The sequence below is a fragment of the Zonotrichia leucophrys genome, chromosome 1 (assembly GCF_028769735.1).
Source record: "Zonotrichia leucophrys gambelii isolate GWCS_2022_RI chromosome 1, RI_Zleu_2.0, whole genome shotgun sequence".
Classification (NCBI taxonomy): domain Eukaryota; kingdom Metazoa; phylum Chordata; class Aves; order Passeriformes; family Passerellidae; genus Zonotrichia; species Zonotrichia leucophrys.
The window spans coordinates 45081006-45100147 of NC_088169.1; positions in this window are offsets into that span (position 1 = coordinate 45081006).

The following is a 19142-nucleotide window of genomic DNA, read 5'->3' on the forward strand; positions in this document are numbered from 1 at the left end:
GGAAGGTAAACAATTTTAATAGCCTGTTGGATTGCTAATTAGAGCTAATTGTGCCTTGATTGACCTATCTTGACAGAAGCACCTTACAATACTTGCTTTCTTCACAAAGTGAGGATTTGTTTGCATGAGAAACTTGTGTATGCTCAACCTTAGAGGTAGACTTGTTTGGCTGTGATCATCTGAATTTGTTAATTTATATTTCATGACTTCTTATCAGCTTGTGGCAAAACTCAACCTCATCATTTGTGCACTGCAACATGTGAGTTCTTATTCTCTCATTGTCTACAAAAGTGGAAACTAGCACAGACAAAATCTTTATTGAATAGAAGTCTGAGCCCCATGGATAAACTTTTCTCTGCACAAACACAAAAAAAAAAAAAAAAAAAGGAAAAGTGAGAAGGGAACTATGAATTCCCAAAATCTTAATGGTAATATAGGTGTTCCATGCAAATAACTAAGATGTCATGATGTTTCGATTTCTATAATTGCCTTTTTGAAAAAGGCAATTATAGAAAAAAAAAAAAGAGTGGTGTGTCTGCCCACTGCTAATATATGAATTATATATTTACAGAGGTTTTGACTCCTTGTGGCTGATAAAAGGTATTCAGAATTTAGAAAATTATGTGTCTTCTACTTACAAGAAATAATCAATTAGAGTTAGCCTCTGTGTGAGGTCAGTATTATCCTGAGCCTCCCAGAAAATGCTTAAAGGCCTAGGAAGTGTTCATCTTTTTGTAATCTAATGTAGAAAATTAATTTCAAAAACAAGTGCTTTGTAGTAGCTGTTTTGATACAAATTATAAAAATATTATTTTTTCTCAATATGGCCTCCTACAGAAATGTCTAAAACCAGAGTGAATCCTGTAAGGAATTGTTGTGAGGGAGTGTTTGAGATTGCTTAAAAAGCCTGTTACTCACTTCTAGCAGGCTTCTGATGGTGAGCTGTGGTATTCTTGTCTATAAGGTACAATTTTACAAGAATTCATTCTTGTGTGATGAATGAGTCAAATGTAGAACATGTTTCCAGTTTTTAGGCAATTATCAGTTTGAAAAACAGCCAAAAGAGAGCTTATTCAAAGTGTTTATGCCTCACTGTGCTGCACCGTTCTGTTCTTTGGCCTGATGACTGGAAAAGAGAACTTGCATATTTCGTTATTAGTAAATTTAGTAAGTAAGCCCTTCTGAAATTTCATGCATAGGAAGCATTTTTTTCCTGTTCTAGGAGGACAGAAAGACCTATGCAAATTTTTGCCATAGTGCTTCTCTATAGCACTTTTACCAGAAAAATTATCTAAAAATGATATGAGCCATTATCTGTTCTAGCAAATGACTACTCTGTAGCACAGAAACTACAAATAATCTTGTTTTGATGCTTTGATGAGAGAGCAAAAATGAAAATACAGAACACAGCTGGACTATTCCAAAGCCTTAAGAAATTTCAATAATTGCTACATTACACTATTAGTCTTATAGAGACATCACTAGCTATGCCATATCCCCATGCCAAAATTTAAAAAGTGAGCTTGTATTTCCAAATTCTTTAAAAGTGATCACAATGTCAATAGTAAACTGAAAAAGCTTCTTATCACTGCATTATCCTGAAATGAGTGACCTATTAAAAAGGCTGAATTGTCTTAAGAATGACCACTTGCGGGCTGCTATTATGCAATATCATATTCTGAATCTTGAAACAATATAATTTGGAAATCTATTTCTGTGTTTAATCTTCATGTCAGCTGTTCTTCTGGCACTTCAATGGACATTAGCAATTTATGATTAAGAGAGAAGGAAATATGTGGAAGTAAATAAGAACGTTATATTCAAAGAACAAAGCAGTAATAGAATATTCCCACTTGGATGTATGTCTAGATAGATTAGGTAGATAGATAGATAGATAGATAGATAGATAGATAGATAGATAGATAGAGCGAGCTATAGTTTCAGGTTCTATACACTTCAAAACATTTCAAAAGGGTGTTTAGAAAGAACCATTGTGAGAATAAAGCATGTGGTAACATTCTATTTTTGAACTGTTTACAGAGTAGAGTGCAGAAAAAGAGCCATAATGGAAGCATTTACATGTTCACTGTTGATTTGCATGTGTGTATGTGTGACCAGAATATAGATATACAATCATTTGTATAGTGAAATGAATGCATAGTGCAGAATATAATATAATATAATATAATATAATATAATATAATATAATATAATATAATATAATATAATATAATATAATATAATATAATATAATATAATATAATATAATATAATATAATATAATGTAACGCAATATTTTGTTTCCTGCTATAAAAAGAATAACGTTAAAACTTTTATAGAAAGGATTCTTAAGGCTTTTTAAGTAAACCTGAAAGTTAACTTCACCAAGCTTTTTTTAAAAGAATGTTCTGTCCTGTGGGTTTTATGTGAAGATGCAGAAGCAATCTCAATTGATTTTTCTATTGCTTTTATTCCTGTTGCCTTGACATCCTTTATTAGCTGTTTTTGGTATTATACATGCCCCCATGTTAGATGAAGGGACTTTCTGAAATTATTATTTTCTCTAAGTTAACCAAAAAAAGAGGAAAAAAGGAAAAAAGACCTTTTGCTTTTATTTCAAATAGAAAGCAAAAGTGGCAAAGGAGTCATAGCTCTGTTCTTATGTCACTAGAACTTTTAAGGACAGCTCTTTGAAGAAGGGAGGGAGGAAGGAAGGGAAGGAGGGAAGGGGGAAGAAGGGAGGGAACATGAGGAGGGAGGAAGGGAGTGAGCATGAGGAGGATAATGAGAAATGCTATAACTAATCACAAAAGAATTTTCTGTTACAAATTAATAAATAGGATTAAATCAAAATGAAAAATGAAAATAATTTTGATTTATTTAAAGGACATAAAAAGTAATTACCTAGACTGCCAATTGTATTTTGTACATAATTCCTTCCCAAACTATACTACAAAAAATGACTACTTTTTAAAAGGACAATAAATATTCCAATGCATTATGAGAATAAACACTCATAAGCTGAAACCTGAAAGATGATCAAGTAGGCTCCAAGAGCATCAAATAGAATAATTAGTTAAATGCTAAAGGAAAAATATTTTTGGTGTGACATACCCTGAAACTTGTTAAAATAGGTAAGGACTATTTAGTTATATCTATGCCATAACTTTCTAGTTTCATGAGGACATCTGATTTTAAATTGACTGTAGAAAATCAGTTCAGATGCCTTAATATTGGCATCTAATGAAATTTAGGATAACCTGGGATATCTTGATTGCCACCTGCCCATTCAGAAATATTCAGTTAGGTCTTGTGCATTATATGTATGTCCTAGGGCGCAGCAAATACAATTGGGCCCTGTGTTTAGGTAATTAAACCCTAGATTTTGAAAGGCCCACACTTACTTAGGCACTTGAAGTGAGATTCAATCTCCCAGCTCATTAATCTCAGCTAGATTTCTTCTTCCACATTCTAGTCAGCATGCAGAAGCATTTCCAAACAATTGCTGAAAGGGGTGAATCCCTGAGAGATGCAATGCCAGTTGCCAGAATGTCTCCACTGATTATACAGGTATCCCAAATAGGTGGCTCAGAATATCAGTAGGACTCAACTTTCTCCTAATTTTAGATATCTACATGCACATTCAGCATTTTGATTCTCATTTAGTCACTGGATTTCCAGTCATTAGGACTGTCATGGTTTGAGCCTGGCACAGAGCCAGTGCCCCCCATGAAAATGCCCTCACCCTGGTGTCTGCTGTGAGATGTGACCAGGAATAAGCAAAACAGGCTTTAGCTTGAACATAAAGAACACTTTATTACCTAAACTACAGGAAAATAGGGAAAGACCATAAGGAAAAGAAAAGAAAAAATTGAAAACCTTACAAAAAACCACTTTCCTCCTCCCCACTACCTGACTTTCCCAATCCGATACATTCTCCCAAAACACCAACTGCCCAGCCTTGGCCCCACACTTTAGTATACTCAAACTGCAGTTCATGAAGAGGAAAGGAGTCCTTCTTGTTCCATAGGCTTCTCCTGGAAACACACTGAAACCTCGTGTGCTTCCCTGTCACTTCGGCACCGCCCGGAAAAAAGTCCTTTTGCCGCTTGTGACATCTTCCTTCCATGCCCAGTGCTCTCACCACTGACGCATGGCCAGAGCTGCTTTTAGGGTTGTCTTTCAAGGATGCCTTGTCTCACTCCAAAAAGGCACAGTCTCTGCTTTGGGACATCTGTCCCCCCCATATTTTTCCAACCCCCTGGGGCCGGGGGGTCCTCACGAAGAACCCTCCTGGTTTTGAGCCACTGCTTCCCCCTAAATGCAGTCTGTGTCACAGGAACAACTGAGTCCATGGCCACAAGAAAAGTCCAGCCAAAAGGCCACTCCAAATCATCTCTCCCCATTCAATCATCTCCACGTTCTTCGGGCCAGGTCCTTGTCTCATCTCATCTCTTATCTCCCTTCTTATTCAGCTTCGAGGAGGATTAGCATTTTTGCAAGGCCCCAATCATGAAAGAAAGGGTTAAAAGTTTTCAGTCTCTGTCTATCTCAGAATGCTGGTACTCCCACAGGTGCTGCTGCTCCGCCGGCCAGGCTGCACTCTTCTCTCCCCTTTCTCCTTCCGGGCTGGCTGCTATTACATTCAGACGCCGGCTCTCCTCTCTCTCCCTCCTGAAGGGGGGAATGGCTGCCCGATGTCTCTTGGGGCTCCGCTACCCTTCCATCCTTGAAAGCTTTCTCACCCCCATCTCTGTCCAAGCCCCGGGCCTACCGCATGGCTGCCCCTCCCCCGCCCAGCAGCAAGGCTGGACGGGGGAAGAGATCTGACCTCTTCACAGCGACGTCCCAAGAGAGAGTGCCAAGGGCAGTGCTCTGCTTTTTAACCCCTGTGTATTCTCAGAAGTGTGTCCAAACCCCACTGGCTACACTAAGTGCCAGTCTCAAACCTAAAACTTTCATTGGTTTGACCACAGCTTCTCAGAATTCCCACTCCTTCCTGGTCAAACCACCACAAGGACTTCATTCAGTTGCTCAAGTTTATATATCTACTGTGTGAAGAGGTCTCTTGGACATGCTCTGGCAATTCTTTCAGTCCTTTTCAAAAGCTTTGATTAGTTAGAATATTTCACACGGGGCAAGACTCCTACTTGTGAACAATTAATTGAGTCTGAGTATTTGGATTCTACAAAGTTACTCAGTTACTGTCTGTAATTTACTTGCCTAAACTTACTCCCCCTTAGAAGTTCTACAATATCTGAGACAGCCACATAGGACACATAAGACACAAAACAGATAGAACTCCATCCTTCTGACATGACAGTGGAAGACCACCCAGGATATGGTAGGACATCTCAATTTGCAGTAGATATTTATCTTTAGGCAAAGGAATCCCATCCTAGCTGACTAACATTAGCTGAGAAGACTTTAATTATTATAGTATTCTGAGTTTGGATAGAATTGTCTTGGCTAGGATATCTGTAATAGACAAGCTAAGTGAAATCAGCTGAGTCTCTGATAATAAATTAAATTTGTTCCGCACAGATCTTTGTTTCTTTCACCATGGATTGGTCTGCACACAAACTGCTAAACTGTTTCCATGGCAAGGGATGTTTATGAAAAATATCTATTAAAAATGGTCCTTATTTTATGATAAGTTTCATAAAATCATATGAAGACCTTAAGTTGGAAGGACTATTAAGGGTCTTCTAGCCTACCTCCCAGCTTATCACAGGACTACCTGAAATAAAATATCTTATGGCTAAGGGCATTGTTGACTAAGGGCTTCTTGGGTTCTGACATTCTCTTTACCATGACAAACCTCTTCCGTGGGAAGCCTGTTGTAGTGATGACCATCCTTTTAGGGAGGAATCTTTTCTTAATGTCAAATCTGAACTTCCTCTGAGACAACTTCATTCCATTTCTTTGTGTCCTATCACGAATGACCGAAGAAAGTCGATCAGCACATTACTCTCCAGTGCCCTCCTTCAAGAAACTGTAGCCTGTGATGAGGTCAGCTCTCAACCTTCTCTTCCCAAAGCTGAACAAGCCAAGTGACATTACCTGCTGCTCATAATTCTTTCCCTTGAGGCCTTTCAACACCTTGATCATTTTCCTCTGGGCGTGCGCTAATACTTTGATGTCCTTCTTGTGTTGTGGTGCCCAAAACTGCACACAGCACTTGAGGTGAGGCCACACCAGTGCCAAGTACATCAGCACAGTCAGCTCTTTGTCCAGCTTGTGATAGACCTGATGCACCCAGGACATAGCTGTCGCTTGTCCTGTGAGACCTAGGGGACCCAAAAATGTGGGTATTATATTTAATATTTTCTGTACATCACCTGCAACCTGTTGTAGTGTCTCTTTAAGACTCAGCAACCCAGGGAAATAAATGGGAGGGTTTCACCCTGGTTCAAGGAAAGGAGGACCTTGGGGTCACCTCATGTAGGGTCACATCTATGCCATGCTCAGCAGAACCGTTTCTTGCCCCCAGCAGCACAGCAGTGACTCGGAACGGCAGCACAAGCACCAACTGCATTTATATAAATACTGTTGCTCACATCACATATTATCCAAATTTTTCATGGAATACTACCTTTGCTGACCATAAGATAAATCATTTCAATGTGAATCATTTCAATGCATGCATAACGAAAAGCAATATATTAAATAATGCTATTTACAGAGCTGTGGAAATGCTGAGAAGTTCAATGACTTCCAAATGCTTTGTGTATATATAAACTAGTTCAGATTGCTTAATGTTTAGAATTTGCAGGGATCTAACTCACATGAAAAACAATGATATAGGATTTAAATAAATCAAGCAAAATTGTGCCAAGTCATAGGGAGGGGACCACCTAGCACCTCAAAAATATCCACCAACAATTGTCCCTCCCAAATCCCAACAAAAAACCCAAGTATGTTTTAGTACCACCAAAAGCATTGCAAGACACTTTGGTGAATGGTATAGATAAATGCTAAAGCTTTCTCCAAATCAGAAATATTATCCTGAGCCTGAAATGCATGATGTTATGAAGTAGCATGGCATTTGCTACAGTTTGAGAGGATTAGTTAATAGAGATGTTAAGGCTGAATTAGTGGATTAAGGACATTTTCTTTCTTCACACTAAATGCAAACTTTATTCAGTCTAATGATGGTCAGAGGCAGCTTCCTGATAGCCTCCTTTCTTTCAGTGAAAGATGATCATGATGTTCATTACTAAAATGTCCTCATATACAGCTGCCTGTACTGCATTGCAATAGAAATCACTAGAAGCTACAATGTTTTAAATAACAACCTATAGCAGGAAAAGAAATCCTGTGAGTTTACTGAAAAAAATATTTCACTTGTATGAATCACCAGCTCAGTGGAGAAGTATATTTGTAAGATCATTCATCACTGCAGTGCACCTGGCAAACTCACTACTTCATAAGAAATATATGAGAGAAAGGATTGTCAAAATTTAAATCTTAAAAATATAATATAATAAAATATATATACCAAAAGAAGAAATCAGTAAGATCTCTGTTAGTTGGATAATACAGTGTGCTTCTTGCACTGCCAGATTTTATGCAAATTAATTTCCTGTATCCTAATATTAGCCTTACTATTTTGGGCATGACTTTTGGGTAAATGTGCTAAAGTATTATGGGAAAGATTGATAGCTGTTGTGTTCTCTATGGTGTATATGATAAATAATTATACCAAAAAGCAGACTGTAAAATTTATTGAAAAGAATGCATTCCAGATTTTAAATGTAACAGTTTTCTGAAATTTACAAAGAAATTTAACAAATTCTTTGTGTTTTAATTTGACTTCATGAAAAGAACAACCATATTGATATCTTAAAGATCTAGAAACAAAACAACACACTTTCAAGACAATATTAGTATAGGAGGCAATATAAAAGATGGTTTTCAATTGGAGGCCTCCAAAGGCAGATATGGAAAAATGCCCACCCCACATAGGGCAAATACAGTTTTATAAGTTTAGCAAATTAGCATAATTGACAAGAATTTCCAATTAGAAGCAGAAGTAATAAGGCAGTTACTCCCTTGCTTCATCCTCTTCTGGAACTCCCCTTTCTTGCTACTTGCTATAATGGCTGTACTTTCTTTATGAGAAAGTGTCTTGAGAAGCTGTTTCAACCTTAGTTCCCAGAAACAGCAAGATGGGATAGGAGCCTTTTGGTATGTGTTTTGTCTTTCTGTCTATCAGGGTAGGAAAAATACTGGAGTTAGCTAGGAGCTATATAACTGCACAACAATAGTCTACAGAGCTACAAATATATGCAACAAAAATAATTTTAGCATCAATATGTGTACTAGAGTAGAGAAAAGCAGCCAGTTTGTACATATTATTTGATTCAATAAAGAGTAAAACCAACCCCTGAAATAATTTTCTGGAAGATGGTTTGATAACCTTATATGTCAAACCATTTCTTTAACCTAATCAAAATTCCTGTTTAAGATAAGCCAAAAAGTTTTGATCATTGATTCCTTCAATAAGGAAATTGGGTTTTCTTTGTAGATTGACATTCTTTGTGAAAATAACTAACTGGCCACACTACAAAAATGACAAGTGTCATTAGGGATTTGTGAGTAGTTTGATTTAATGCTGAACTATGATGTTAGACAGCTATTCTGACTGTACTTCAGAAATGTTGGTTTTAAGGCATGCCAATTAAAATGATTCTGTCAAGTCTATTCCCAAACTCCTCAGTTCCCCTTTCTTGGCTTAAAATGTTCAGATTTTTGTGACAGATTCATGATCTTGTTTTTACCCCCATATGCAAGTGTACTTTTTATCTCACCTGCCTAGTTAGAAGCAGGGGCAGGTGAGGGGAGGTATTCTTTTCCAGTGTCTCATAGTGCTTATTGCACTCTACCTGAGAGCTGTCGTGCACATCTACACCTGGAGATCCTTTCCTGCTCTTGGTGGAAAATGCATAGTTACATATCTACAAAAGATGTGGGAGAGATGGCAAAAGTGATTAAATCTGAGTGATTGAAGAATTCGGATACTGCAAAATGTAACCGACTTCTTAGTGTTTCCTTAGATTAATTTTTGGGGGGATTTTATCCTAGCATTTCCTGCAGTGCAATTTTCTTTAACTGCTAAGAAGTTTTTGTCTTTCAAATTCTTCAAGATATACATCTCAGGACACTCCCGCATCTAATTTTATTTTTAAATCTCTGAGCCTCTGTGGCCTTCCAAATGTTCTTAAGCAATTCTAAATGAAAGGCGTTTTTATCAGAGTGCTAACCAATGTCATTCCTTTAAAACAGATTGTCTTACCACTATTAAAATTAATAGAATAATAAAAGACAATGCATCTACAGTTACACATTTGATAGAGTCCTATCAGTTCCTCTAATATAATGTATTTAACAAGACTGCATTTATTAAAATTAAAAAAAATATATGCACACTTTTTTTGTCTTCCAGATTATTTTGCAATGTTACAGGAAATATTCTTCATTCATTCAGCTTGTATCAGCAGGAAATCCAAGCATATTAATGAATAATTAATGGAAATGAAGCAGTTGGAACAGGTATACCATTAAAATCAATAATTGAAATTATTTATGGATCTCTAAATAGGAATGTATGGGTAATTTTAATAACACTGTCCCATTTGATACGATAAATATATAGAATATGTGGCACTGCTTGTCTGAAAAAGGTGTTAAATGATGGAAAGAGCAACAAAGTGTCGACTATATGTCTCAGACACTTTCAAAACTTCAGAGATCTAATCAAAATACATGGACTTACATTGAAACTTATGGATACATCTACTCAGTCAAACAGGCTTGAGCATTCATCCCTTATCATTGGCACTGATTGAACATTAATTTTCTTCCTGATTTCTTATCTAACCACCCCTTCCCAAAATAACTCTTTTAAGGATAAAGCATAATATATTAATGGGGAGTCCGTGGTTCCCCTTGAAAGGGGAGGATAATGGACCCCCCCTTCATTCTTTTCTGTCCTCCAGTACTTAGGCTTTGCTCCAATAGTTTTCCAAAGTGTTCTTCCTCAAGGTAAAGCCACACCCCATGGCACAGAGCAGTATTCACGCTGCATTTTGAACTAAAGAAGTGATGTCTTTGTTGGACCTCAAATTCTTTTGAATACTTTGAGCTCAAAGTCCCACTCAAACACAATGGCAATGTGTTCTTTGAGTATGTTACCACTGAGCACCAGGATTAGGCTCAGAATCAAGTGTTAGGGGTTTGGGAAAAAGCCAGCAAGCTGGTCCTAGAGTAGAGAGGGAGCAAGCCAGATGGTGTCACCTTGCCCTGGAGCCATTTATCTCCATAGATGTGCTATTGCTCTGTGCAAAGGCTCTGCCCCAACTGGGCCAAGGCTCATATGCTCCATCGGAGCTCCCCTTGGCCTGCCTGGAGCATTGTTTTTAGCTTGTTTAAGTGTAATGACAATTTTCTGATGACCAAGTACTTATTAATTTCACTTTGCTCAAAATTTTGTGGCATAACCCCAATGTTTATAGTAATAGTAATGTGCTGATGACTTATGTGGATGGAAAGATTCACTGTTGACTTAAAAATGTAGTTTGGATGCAAAAAGGTCAGGTATGACAGAAAGGGCTTTGAGAATGGAGCCCTGGGATGCAGGGTAAGTAATGTTATGGGACCATAACCAAAAGGGCACAGGATTATACTGGAGACCCGAAGACTATAAACCATATATGAACCAAACAAACATGCACCATATGAAGAACTACATAGCAAATTCAGGACCAGTAACAACAGAATAGCTGACCTTCCCATCTTGCCTCAAATATCCTGACTATAGAGATAGATATATAATAAACAGTGGGAGTTTTCCAGTACAACCTTTCTCATTTACTGTGAATAATTTTTATTTGCTTTATGCACTGTAACAGGTTGCAATGAGTAGTACCCTCCACAACTTGCCTGCCTGTAAAATCAAGCAGTAAATGTCAAAGATAACCATAGCCCTTTTTTGTAGCAGACAAAATACATTTGTGTGAACTGTTTTCAAATACTAAAGTATTCAGACCTATTTGGTCCATGCATTTCAAATAACTCAGCACAAGGGATGAAGGAGGCATTTGTTAACTATGCTAGCCCTTTTTTAGGATACAGCCTGCTGAAATAAAATCACAATCAGAAAAATCACAGCACGGAAGAACACTGGTTTCAGAAATGAGTTATGGCATTTTTCTATATTGGTATCATGAACAATTGATGGATTTAGGTTTGAGAGAACTAACCAAAGAATTTTTTATTTACAGATGAATATTTGGCAATAAACTATTAAAGAAACCTGGGATCAACAGGTGGGTAACTATTGCAGAGTGAGAAACCTTTTGGAAGCCAATTTATTATCCCCTATAAAATCTGTAAACAGATCATGAGCAGATCATGAGCTGACAGTAGATATACTACTACAGAAAATCCTAGTAGCATTTCTGGATAATAGCAGAGTCCATCAGAAAAAAAAACATAAAAAAAGAAGAAAATAATAACTGTCTATTTTTCAAATACCAGATCTGTGAAGGTTGTATAACTAAAGTGCTAGCAGCTGAGCCTTTCCTTTTCATCTGCAAAGTGCTTTCCAGGACCATTTCAAATCAGCAAAGGCTCCAGCATGACCTGATATGGCCAGATGTGAGCTTGAAGTTTAGTGCTTCGCACTAATAAAAATTATAATTATTTGCCAAAAAAAGATTAGGTGGCAGAAATATGATTGGAAATTACCAAGAAACAGAGAAATTAAAAAATATATATATATATATATAAAATGAATCCCATAGGTTTTACTCCACAGGCATATTGGACACAGCAAATTTCTAAGCTGGCAGATGTGGCTTAGATTGAATGGCTCATGTTGTGTAATATTCTAACTCTGACGAGAAGTGCTGAGGTTTGAATCTAAATCAGACATTTTGTTACTGACTTCTAATTGCTAAAAATATTTATGTTTTTTTTTTTTTTAGGGCAGATCATACTTTCAAATAAAATAAAATAGATATTAACATCACGCCATTGTTCAAATGTGCTGAAATTTTTAGACTGTTTCTGAAATATTTCAGCTTTTTTCCTAGTCTTGCCTAAAAAAATTCTTTATTTGATTTAATTAGTTTCATAGTACAATGAGTGAAAATATGCATATTTCCCTTTTCATTATCAAACTAGTCTTAAGGTGGGATAATTTCCGCAAATTTTTGCTGTCTCAGGTTGACCTCTGTTGTCAGAGAGAGAAAACACTGTAAAAGTGTGACTTGTCCCACTTTTCATTGCTATCAAGAACTGAATTTGACATAGCACTCTATTTCAGTTTCCTGATTGTGAAATATGAATAACAACACTTGCTAACTTTAAAGAATGTGTTAAATATAAATCAGTGGTTTATTGCCTGATCAGATATTGTACCTGATAGCCCTGGGAACAGTCCTTGTGATTCCTTTCTTACTGATTATCCACTTTAAAAATCTGTGACAAGACTTAGCATTTTATCTTATAGCTATTCCTTGACTGTAATGAACTTTTATGTACCCCATTGCCAGAAAAAGAGACATAAATTACATCAATTAGTGTGATATAAATCTATTTTTTATTAATTTTTGGTAACCTCTTATGGGTTAAAAAGGCATCAATTTCACATGTAGGAATTTGTACCTATGCACTGAGTCAGATTGTATTCCACCTCACTTTAATTATCCTCTAAATGAATTTTGTACTAGCATTGAGATGAGACATCCGAACCTGTAACTCTCCAGATATCCTTTTTTTCAGGAATTAAGGTATAAAGCAGAATACCAACCCAAGAACCTGCACAATGGGTAAATTCACACTGTTTTTCTGTAACAATGGTAACAAGATGAACAAATAGAGGACAAAACCAGCCCCAGATATGTTATTTGTTTCAGTCATAAAATCATAGAATGCATAGAATCATAGCATGTTCTACACTGGAAGGGACCTTTAAAGATAATCTAGTTCCAACCTCCAGTGCCATGGGCAAGAATTCTTCCCATGAGACCAGGTTGCTCCAAGTCCCCATCAAACTGGCCTTAAATACTTCCAGGGACAGGGCACCCACTACCTCTCTGGGCAGCCCATTCCAGCATCCAATCACCCTCACAGCAAAGAATTTTCTCCTAACATCTAATCTAAATCTACCTTCTTCCAGCCTAAAGCCATTACATCTTGTCCTGTCGCTAGATGTCCTTGCAAAAAGTCCCTCCCCAGCTTTCTCATAGGCCACTTTCAAGTACTGATTTGTGCTTAGTGAAGCCATGTTCCAAATCATCTCCTTATTTTCCATGTGTTTTAGCACAGTTTCCTGGAGAATCTGCTCCATGATCTTGCTGGTCACAGAGTTGAGACTGACTGGAGTGTCACTCAGGCCTTCCTTTTTCCTCTTCTAAAAACAAGGGATATGTTTCCCCTTTTCTGCCACAACTTCTCAAACACGGTGGCTAGTGGCTTAGCCTTTTGCAGGTTCCTGCTTTGTCTGCTCTTTCTTGGTAGTCCATCAATTAGAATGACTTGACAGGTTTGTCCTTGATTATTGTTTGTTAGCGCTAATTTGCCAGGGTTTATGTCTCTCCAAGTTCTGTCTCACTCCCTTTCCTTATCCTTCCAACTGAAAAAAATAAACACCTTCACAACCTACATACCCTTCCCAGTTTGCGTGATTGATCAGGTTTGCTGTCTTCACCATGTACATTACTGCATATTGGTCAGGCTTCTCTCTGTATGTTCTTGTTTTGTGGCTCCTTTGACCAGGTACCCTTAGAGAAGCAGGCCCTCTCCTTACACTTGCTCCTTTAATTAGCACTTTCATGCAGGGTGCAGATACCTTCATATTGACCTGGTATAACTGGTGAGTGCCCACAAAGAGAGTGTTTCACATTCTCCATTTCCCCCATCTCCAAGTTTTTTATTCTGTCGTCTTTTGGCAACAGTCAACTCTTAGTTCAGGGCTGAGGAACTATTTCATTGTTCAGCTACACTTCTATGCCACTACAGCAGTGGGATAAGGAAGAGATTTCTAGTGAGATTTCTATCCCAAACCTAACCACAGCTGTCTTCTGAGTTTTACATGACAGAAAAAACAAATCATCATTTTGCTTGTACATTGTGTGTAAGACTATAGTGTTTTAACAGGTAAGAGAAGTCTTTGCTTGCTCTTCTGAATTACATTTATAGGAAAAATGTTTTAGAGAAAAAAAAGGAGGCAAGATAAATTCCGTTACTTCTTTTGAAGTGCTGGACATATAAACTTGAAAATATATTTGTTATTCCATTTCTGTCTTCAAATCTTAGTATTTTGATTTCAGAAAAAAAATAAGCTACACTTACAAACTAGTCAGTGATATTAGGAAGTACTACTTTGCTTGTCTAAGAAATTATATGTTAATTTAACCTTTATTCAATGGTTTTCAAATGTACTGACTAAATGAAATTAGCTGTCAAATTATTTTCTGATATTTAATACGTCCTCAGTTACTTATGATTTTTTTCTGGTCCAGAGCTCCTGCTTATGAGTTATACCTATATAAACACAGAATTATTATAGAGTAAGAATATTACACAAATTTCCTGAAAATGGCTCCAGCTAAGGTGTGGGCCAACCAACTCTGTCATATTTAAAAGGTCACACATTCAATAGAGAAAACTCAAATAATAACAGGGTTTGTTCACCACTCAAGTTCATAAAAGACAGAATATTTGAGCCCTTTAGCAAGTAATTTCAATTCTAAGACAAAATGTTCTTAGGGCCGGTCTCTTACAGTAGGTCTCTTGCATAAAAGCTCTTGACTCTTGCTTCTCTAAAAAATTATTTAGAATACTTAAACCCATATATATTGAGAAATCCTGTGGAAAGTTTTAAGATGACTTTAAGGTATGAATTCAATTACAAAAATATATTTCTGTCTATTCTGTTTGTGTTTCAACCATAGAAGCCTAATAGTGTCACCAGCCAGCGGTGAACACAGTAAATAATTCCTTACAGTTCTGTATCATCAATTTTTAGCATAGCTTCAGTCCAGCATTTTAGATTTCTGGGCTAGGACAGCACTGCAACCTTAGTTGTCTATTGAAAAGAATGGTTTTACCTCCTAAAATTATTTATGAAGGAAAAAAATACTTCAGAAATTCAGCCTATGTTTAATATTTGGGATTTGGAATCCATCAAGCATGTTTCCTGGAGAAATGCCATTCAGGATTTAATTTGCTTTAAAGACTAAAGGCATAGGGCCAAACTATTTACTGAAGGCCAATTCATGCACATCCAGGCCTCCTAAATATCCATTCAATTGCATTACTCTCCCACTTCCTGGAATAGTTTAATCTTTTTTTGTAAGTGCAGTGATGAAAGAGGTGCTGTGGCACAAAGAAGCACAAATGAGGGCCAGGATGAACAAGGTTTTGATACAGGGATAGGAAGAAAACCACATTTAAACAACATAATCCAGGCAGTTGCCAAGAAGAACTGGAACAGATTCAGTCAATGTCATAAAAACCAGAATTCAGAATGCATTTTTAATTTAAATTTATATACTAATTGCATTTAGTATGCAATTTAGACCACTAGTATGTCCTAAAGAGCACTGAGCATCTTCAGTGTCCCTTTAAGAATAAACAGAAGTGTCCCAAATATATGAGTATTTCAGGACAGCAAACTGCCCTAATACAATATAAATAAAAAGAATGGAAACAACCCAACTGACATTCCCTTCAGAATGTTACTTTCTCATATCATATTTGCAGGCTAGGGATGGAATCCTAAATCTTGACAAAAAGTAGGTGTTGAGATAGATGGAAGATTGCCTTCCCTAAGGGCAGGGAAGCAAACAATGCACATGTAAAACATAACGAAAACAATCATCCTGTCTTTCCACGGTTTGAAGCTCCTGCCCCAGAAATAGGACCTGCTGTTAAACAATGGGAATTTCTAACTACACAAGCTCTAACAGCTTTTTTTTTCTTTCATAAGTCTCAGCTTGTTTTCTTTACATCCTAGATAGCAGAGAAACACTAAATCTGGGATACTTTCCTATTGTCTGTTTGCATGAGAACTTAGTTATATGTAAAATACATGGACACTCATTGACTACAATGTCCATAATCACACATTTATGAATATTTAGTGCTCATTAGTAAATTCTCCATCTCTCTGGAGATTGGTTCCAAATGCTGCTTTCAAACTGTCCGTCCCAGATAAATTAATCCCTTCCCAAGATGTTTCTAGCTTCCAGCTTTTTATAATTTTATTATGTCTCCTTTTGTTTGGAAAAGGGAATTAGTGTATTTTTCAAGCTTCCCTAATTAAGAACATAAAATATGAAATATTATTGTCTTAGAAAATGGCCCTTGTGGTCATTTCTACAATGATTGTTGGGTGTCTAACTTGTATTTAGGAGACTTAGCTCCTTCTGAAATCAGTAGCTGTTTAAGAAAAACTGTCTTCCACATTTCAAACCAAATGAGTCAAGAAAACATTTAAGTGTTTAACTCATAAACTGTAATTGACTTTTCAGGTTTGCTCTCAGGAAACAGTTTATTTTCTCAAATAAAGGACATGGTTGCTGTGTGAACAACTCCTGGGGAAACCAATTTCACTATATAAGTTGAATTCCATAGGGTTTAGAGGGGAAAATGTGATTTTTTTTAAAGTAACCATCATGTGCCTATAACAGATGAATAATGGAGGTAAATTCTTTTTATTATTTCCTTATGGTCGTGAATCTGCTCAGTTAAGAATGACCTTCATTTGCTACTTTTGAAGAGATAACAGATGGAATCAGTAGAATAAGTCATATTCAGATATACATTTAAGTGGATAGACAGAAAATTGAATGCAATAAAAGATAGGAGAAAGCAAAATGATGGGGATAAATTGTAAGATATTACAAGGTTCTGAAAGCTAGGAATCAGGAAAAGCTGGGATTAAAAGAAATGTGACATACATAAAAAGATAGGGAAGAGGAAAATATAAAAGACCGGGTTCAAAGTTTTTATTCATACTACTTTTCAGGTCTTGTGTTAGCAAATTTGGAGGTTTTAATCTGTTAAAACCGACAAAAGTATCCTCTCATTTGACATTGTCCTTCTAAGTATCTGCATACTTTATTCTTGTTTACTAAAATTATTAATAAATAATATTCAGTAATATCGGATTACTGAACTTCTTAAATTATTCATAAATGACATGTAAAGAGACTTTTATTTTAATTCTTGGATCAGACCAGGTTTCTCTTCTTTGTGTAACTATCAAAATTCTTTCTTATTGAAACAAGTGTCCAAAGGTAATGTACTAAATCACAGATTTTTTTTCTTTGCTAGATTTGTAGTTGTATTCACCTTTTAGAAAAGTGAAAAAAATTCATCTCTGTGGTGCTCCACCAGATGTATTAGCATAATCAGTGATATGCTTCTTTAAAGCTGTGTTCATATTGAAAAAACATGAATGTGAACTTTGTGCTAATTAGACACATGAAAAATCCAGTGAGATGCAAAGTGTTAGACATAATGGTACCTCAGATTACACATTTTAATCTAAACTGTGATGTTAATACATAATGCTAATGATACCACAGAAATTAATTCAAACAGATATATTGTAACATACTACTAGGCTTAAGTGCATTTCTCTTTAGAGGTTTCTAATCTACTGCCTAATTATCTAATTAGTAACAAGTATTTCTAATTTTTTAAACTTTTAATGAGAAATCTTGGCAGGCTGCATACTGTTTTCTCTTTTAGCAGAAAATATATAAAACATAATTGCTACTTATGAGCAATGATGTATCTTTATCAATTTATACCATGATATGTCAGGGCAATATTTTAAAGCCTATACTTGGCAGTAAAAGGCAATGAATCCATAACTTTTCTGTGACATCTAAAACTTCAGAGAGTGCTAAGGAAAAGGTGCAGGCAGCCTCAGTATCTTTCTGGACATATTTTGATGCCATGCCAGCACTGAATAAAAACATTCGTGCCCCTGTCTATTCCTACTGATCATGAGCAGCAAGGCTTGAGAAGATAAAATAATTTTAGCTTATGGATTTTGTGCTTCCTACTCCAGTGTATGTGTGGTAATGAAAAGAGAATCATTACATGTTAATCTGGACCCATTTTTAAAATCTTTATCCATGCACATAGTGTCCCATCCTTTGAATAAATGGAACTGTTAATGTTCTGTTCAGTAAGAAAGAGCCTTGTGACATAGGAAAGAAAACAGGTAAGCAAGCTTTTGAAGAAAATAAATTACTGTTATACATGTGATTCTCTTGTATATCTTCCTACAGAAGAAGTACAGTAGAAAATTTGCATCAGGAAACAGAACAGTTTTGGGAAAATGTCTCTTTTGATTTCTTAGTAACTTCAGGATAAAATTGTGCTACTCTAAGGAAGCCACTACAGCAAGACTCACAAATTTATCACCACACACCTAGCCCAAGAATTGTTAACATTTCAGAATAACTTTTTAGTTTACCACACTTCGCTACAGACAACTTCTCTTTCAAGACTGAATTCCTTAAAAAACACAGGCCAGTCTTATCCTTTCTCCTAAACTGCTACTTCTGCCCACTCTTTCAAACTTGGTAACTCCACACTGTGTGCAAAGGGTTCTCTGATTTCCTCCCTGCACTTCAGCTCTTCTAGGAGTGATTTCAGTCTAACTCCTCATGCATCTGCAGAATCATGCTTCTCTTCAGTAACAAAGTATAGATCTGTCTCTCAAAATGATCTTCTGGAAAAGTTTCTTTGCAGAGTTTTCTCATCTTACTTAGTTATCCAAGAAAATGAATAGAATTCTCTATTTCCACAACTAAGCTGAATGAAACACTGGGAAGAAGGCTTAGTTCATAGCAAGGATAGTGAAAGTGTAATTTTTGTAAGCAATTTTTGCCAAAACATTTCTTACAAACTTTACAAAGACTTTGCACATACACTTTTTATGTTGCCATTCTTGCATCAAAATCTTCCTATAAACAAAAAGAAACAAAAAAGATATAAAAAGCAAATAATCCACTGTTAGTGGAATTAATAGTTTTCAGTCTTATGGTCCCAATCACCTACTTAATAAAGTCTTAATAATAATGCATTTCAAGCCTGCATACAGTAAATAC